We start from the raw sequence: 6,006 nt of genomic DNA, 5'->3' as shown, positions 1-6,006 counted from the left end.
CCGCAGGCATGTTGCTTTGAGAAAACCAATCCCCTTGAAGTGCCCATATCTTTCCCAGTTTAATTAGAAAGTAAAACATAACAGGAAGTTCACAGTGAAGGTTGAAAGATGCCATTGAAATAGAGGTTTGAAATGGATACTAAAGCTTATATAACTCTCTCTGCAACTGCTCAGCTTCAAGGGCCTAGATATCACGCTCACTGGGGTCGAATATCGACTCTGACAAGTTCACATTCTTTATATTTTGGCTGGTCAAGCCATGAACTTTGCATCGAGACCTGCACTACGTCTGGAAAAGCAAATTGTGCTGTGAAAGTTTTAATGTCTTCGACCCAGGGCTGTTTTTAGAAACAATCTGCGCTGCTACTTTCCATGGAGAGTAGTTGCTATAGTAGCAACTGAAGGAAGGAAGTTGGAAGAGAAGATTACACAGTCTCAGATCTAAACGCTGTAAACCCAAGGGTAAAAGTCATACTATAGAACTGGAGACTACTCCTCCTAGCTAAATGGTTCCCAGGCCTTCAGATATATGATTAATGTCAGACCCACTGAAGACGTTCTTCTCTGATATCTAAAAATGTTGTTTTCATCTGTAATCGGTTAAGCCGTCTTACATATTCAATAATCTTCTGAGGAAAAAACACAGAACCGTTTTAGGCCAAATGTTCGACTAGTTTGTAAAGACAATCTAAGTGTTCATCTGATCTATTTGACACTTGACAGGTTTGTTGCTGAGGACCCAACAAAGAGCAGTGTGGACTGTGTGGCTCAATTTGGGCACACAACATGTTCAATATGAACAGAACCTGAGTTAACAGCAAAGACCCACCTGCTGCATCAGGGCATCTTAATGGCTCTGCAGACTGACGCTGGACTCACATACGATCCATCTCATGTGATCTCATGGGGAAGTAGACTTAAACTTGCAGTGAGAAAAAAAATGAGAAAAGTTTTCTTTTCTTCAGCAAGAACTAGAGGTTCTGTCAACAGTAGTAATGTCGGCCTCAAAGGCTAGAAGCGATGTAATCATCCAGATTTTAAATTGGAAACCATCAACATGTCTGATAGTATCACGGTAGCCATGATGAGCCTGTTAGGGGTTCAGGAGGCTGAAGACTGGATCAGTAATCCTCTCAAATTACCACCAGGTCTTCAGTACGTTCTCAAAGGGCACTGCATTAGTTTAAAAATTGTTAAAAATGTGGACTTCAGTCTTCTAGGACTACATTCTGCATTAATTTTCATCCTTTGACATAAAGTTGATTGATGTTATTTAATTTGGAAAGAAAGCGTGTTTTACAAACTTCCCAGGTTCTCACAGTGGTTTGCTCTTACAGGTTTCCTCATGTTTGTGCACCAGAAACGCAAAACCAATGACAAAAACGTCAGGCGAGGAGACAAATTTGCCAGTAGTTGTTTAAGAGTTAGAGAAGAACTTTTGTGAGCGGAAGGACGCTGGTCGAATCCTCAGGGCGTCAGGATGAATCTGCAAAACTATGCTTATTGATCTAATTGAGAATTTCACTCTCAAATGTTGCTGGGTTTCACCGCTGCTTCAGAGATTGTAATGTCCGTGGCCTGTTGGCAACAACAGTCATATCAACAGCAGCAGCGACCTCCTTCTGTGTTAGCTAACCACCACGAGAAGAGACAAACCACCTTTCCCCCTGTCAAATAAATCTGTTTAGGTTTCACCACAATCTGATCCCTTTGTCATAACATCATTTGACCACAGTCGAGGACTCTGACTGTGGCCCTCACGTATCCCTCTGTGACAATCTATTTCCTCCTCATTTCCTCCGGTGCATCCTTCATGAACTGTAAGACCCTCCGCTGTGTTTGTTTTGGGAGTCTTTGCGGAGTGTCATCTGTGTCGTGGAGCTGCAGCTATGTTATCACGAAGTTCCTTCTGGAGGGGTTAGAAAATAAACATCTGCAGCTTTGGAAAAGCAATTAAGCTTATAATCTAAAAGCTACGACAGGATCTCGAGTCAGCATCAGATTTTTATGGGACATTTTAGATTCCCAGTGGAGCTGCTACTTGATGTTTATATCTCTAAAACGAATCAGAGTCAGTCAGTTCAAGTCATTTCTCAGAGCTGATACTGTATCAGGATGTTGTGGATGTTCAATTAATCCATCAGAACTTTATGTACAGTGTAGAGAGATGTTGCTCTATTTGCTTGTTTGCTTTTCTTTCTTTTTTTCTTCAAGATACACAAGTCGAGAGAAGCAACAGCTCTGCAAATTCCCTCTCAAGATTTCCCTAAAAAACTACAATGTTAAATAGATACACCATTAGTGGTTTCATTCTTGGATGAAATGAAAGTAACTCTGAAGTCACAATGCAGCTCAAGTGTATTGTGTGTGAGGGGATAACGGCAGTATGTACAAAAAACAAACTACAACAACTGAGATAAAACAGACTCATCTTTGTTTCTTTAGATAATTATATTGAGTCTTACTGGAAGGTTTCGTTTGAATCTAGTATGTGTAATTGTATTTTGAATTGTCTGCTGCAATAAGTGAAGGTAGTTGTTATCTTTGTAATACTTCCACTGGTCTGTCTCTGATATGGCTTTATGACAACAGTGTCATGTTGCCTCCCTTCAACAATGATGAACTGAATTATGGCAAAGAAGTCTGTGCAGGCCTCCAGTGTTGTAGAGATGTATACTGATGTTAGCATGCTAACCAGCTAGCCCCAGCCTGTCCTTTCTGTGAATACCACTTTGGTATTCACAGCTTGGATATATAAAAGTTTGTCACTTAGTCTACCCTGTAAAAATAAGACTAAGACGAGCATAACTGCCTCGTCAACTCATCATTAAACACACTTGTTTCAAACTCGAACTAAGACTCACAAACCAGTTTGTCTTTCCACAATCACCTCTGGTTTGGTTGCAATAAATCCTCAATTCCTAAACTATCACTCGTATGTCTCCTCCTGCTGGGTCTTGTCGTCCCTTAAGATCTTAGTCCTTCTCAGTGCTGCTGTAAATCACCTCCATACTGTATTCCCCTGTCTTCAAACTGGGATATGTCAGTCACAGAGGCTGTGTTCAGTCCCAGTCTGGTGTCCAGCCGCGCTCACTGGGCTCTGTTGTGGTGCAGGCAGACTCATGTTAAGCTTGTAATGATGCTCAGCTCCAGGCTAACTGAGCTATTTGCTAATAGCGGCTAGTCGCCACAGCCAAAGGGTACAATGAGCAGTGGTAAGTGGTTATGCTGCCCCCTAAAGTTTTAGAGTTACCCTCAAATTCTAGCTCTTTCTTACAAATTACACCTTTAAACGTATGAAATGCTAATTTATTGACTTGTGTTTTGCTTATAAGCGGTTTATTGTGAATGATTTTATATTGTCTGTCAATATGTGTAATCTAAGTCCGCTAACTGGCAGCCTCAATGGTGCTAATGCTAATGGAGTTTGCTTACAGTCCAATGTAAATAATTTCAGGCAGAGTCTGAACGAGTTTTAAATGATTCTGCTGGACCTAAAAGAAAAGGACAAATATAGTTTGAGGGATATCATCAGCCTTTGTTTGCTTATCTACAATGATAACGGCTCGACTGAAGTCACAAGCTTTGGGATTCACACCCTTTGAATCTGTATTCAAAGTAACTACAGATAAATGCTGCATCTGAAGTGAAAAATATCTGGGCCCCTATGGACACGCACACCCATGACGAGCCTATCTGCTCCTCTGTAGTCTTAAATACTTCCTTCATATCCGAAAGAAGTTGAAAACTACTCTGATTTCAGGACAAACATCTTAAAAGACTTGATGGAACTCCTTTTCCTGCGTGCATCCTTATGATATCCATCATCCAAACATCATTCCTGTCCAGAAGAGAGGTTACAGAGCAGAGCAATGAATAGCAGCTGTTCCCTCTTGCGTAAAAAGTGATTTGGGGCACATTACTCTTACAGTTATATAACAACGGTTTCTCCTAATTGATTTGGTGATACATATTAATTCACTCTTTGGAATCCAAAACCGTCTGCGAAAATAGTTAAACAATCCCTTCCCGTGTATTGTGATTGCATAACTGAACAGAATTCAGCTAAAAGAGAATTTAGATGAATAAACATCACATTAACAGCTGAATTTGACCCAAAACTGGCTTTTAAGTCTGACTGGAATTGTAAATGACTACATAGTTCCAGTCATAAAACACTACCTTCGGCCTCACTGGCCACACAGAGGTGCGAACATCAGCAGATAAATTGTTCCAAATCAGAGCAGAGTGCTGAGAGTGGATGAACTGATGGTGCTAGCAGACAGAAAGGCAGAGGGAAGGGAAGGGTGAGGAGGATGAGGACAAAGAAGAGGAAGAGCATCCAGGGAACCATTGTGGCTGAACACATCACGCCTGGCAAAATATCTACTGTACAGCCAAAGGAAACATTGCTCAAAGTGGAGACAAAAACACTCACAGGATGAAGCCTTATTATGCAGTCCACAATTACCATATTTCCTACCATTCTCACAAACGTTTGTTAACATATTTAATATCATGTCACGCATTTGTGTTTGCTTCGTATGTGTTCTGTGTTTGAAGGCTGCTGTATTTCTTACTGTGCGCACTGAGATTATAAAGTTGCAAGAGGTTTTAAATGTATTAAAAAGTTTTACATTAGGCATCGATACTTGTTTTGTTGCAGTTTTTCTTCTTGTTTTGACACTATTGAGAATATCTGTAAGATCTTCCATCAGACGTGTTACAGCTGAGGAGAAGAAGACTTCTGGTGAAAGTGTCTAAAATGGAAACTTTTGATAAGACTCTCACAATCTGAGTAATGCAACCAGCCCTCAACGAATTGATGCAATCATGCAAGCAAGACTGTACTTTGCATCCAAATGCAAATGAGGGTGTCTCCCTCTGCTGGCTGTAACAAGGCTTACACAAAGAAAAAACAGGAAATTGCGGAGGATTTTCTCAGTTGTACAAGCATTATCATTTAACCTTAGAATGGTCGGACAAATATGATTATTAAGTTGTCTCCATTTGTGCTGGTTTTAACGGTAAACGCTCTGCATTATCTTCTGTTATGCTGTTAGGATGGAATGGACTCTGGGAGTTAATGGAGTGTGACATCTTATTCTACCTAAAGACAGCAAAAATATTAATCATGTGTACCTTAAGAGTTTGTGCATGTTTGAACAGAGTTTGTCTGGATGTGGATAAACAGTATTTTGGATTAAAACAACTCTAAAAGTGTCATTAGTATTGATACATACAGTAACTGACATCGGATACAATACAGTGGTAGGAAGTACATTTAAGCGCTGTACTGCACAGTTTGAATGTTCTGTCCTTGAGCTTTTTTATCAAGTCCACAACATTTTTTGCAGCTGATATCGTTATTTAAACTCCTTTACATTTATCCGAGAACTTGAAATACAATGGTAGTTACTTCACAGTTTTGGATTGATGATGCAAAAAACACTCAGTAATTAAATTGGTATAGGTTAATATAGTATTTTTGATCCTTAGAGGAAAATTCACAAGCTACTCAGCACTAAATCAGCAACATATTTGCCAGTTGCTAGATCAAAGTGATATTGCCTACACAGTAATGTATTAATAGTCATAACAGCATCATTATTTAAGTGTAATTATCCTGAAATGGGTTTTCTTGATTTCAGTCTGTTTTCTATGTGAATGTTTTAAGGTAATATACTTTCCTACCTCATTGGCTAAACCAAAGGACAAAATCCAAAGAAGCCACAACTGAGAAGCAGCAGAGTGGCTCATTAGCATGACAGCAAGAGGGCACTAGTGCACCAGATGTTATCAAGTTATTCTTTTTAATTTTACTGCCAATGTCAAATAGACAGTCTTCATTCAAACATGAGAAGTCAGAGAAAAAATTAAAAAGTTTCTCTGCACCACGATCACTTTTCAGTTAATTGTAGGAGACTGTTTTGACACTGTGGTCCGTCTGGCTGAGTCGCACCGGCCTGACCAGCAGTGCCTGATTCTGTTTTATTCTGTTTTATT

The sequence above is a fragment of the Acanthopagrus latus genome, chromosome 5 (assembly GCF_904848185.1).
Source record: "Acanthopagrus latus isolate v.2019 chromosome 5, fAcaLat1.1, whole genome shotgun sequence".
In the NCBI taxonomy this organism is placed as follows: Eukaryota; Metazoa; Chordata; class Actinopteri; order Spariformes; family Sparidae; genus Acanthopagrus; species Acanthopagrus latus.
The sequence above is the reverse complement of the archived record's forward strand: the minus strand, read 5'-3'. Positions refer to the sequence as shown.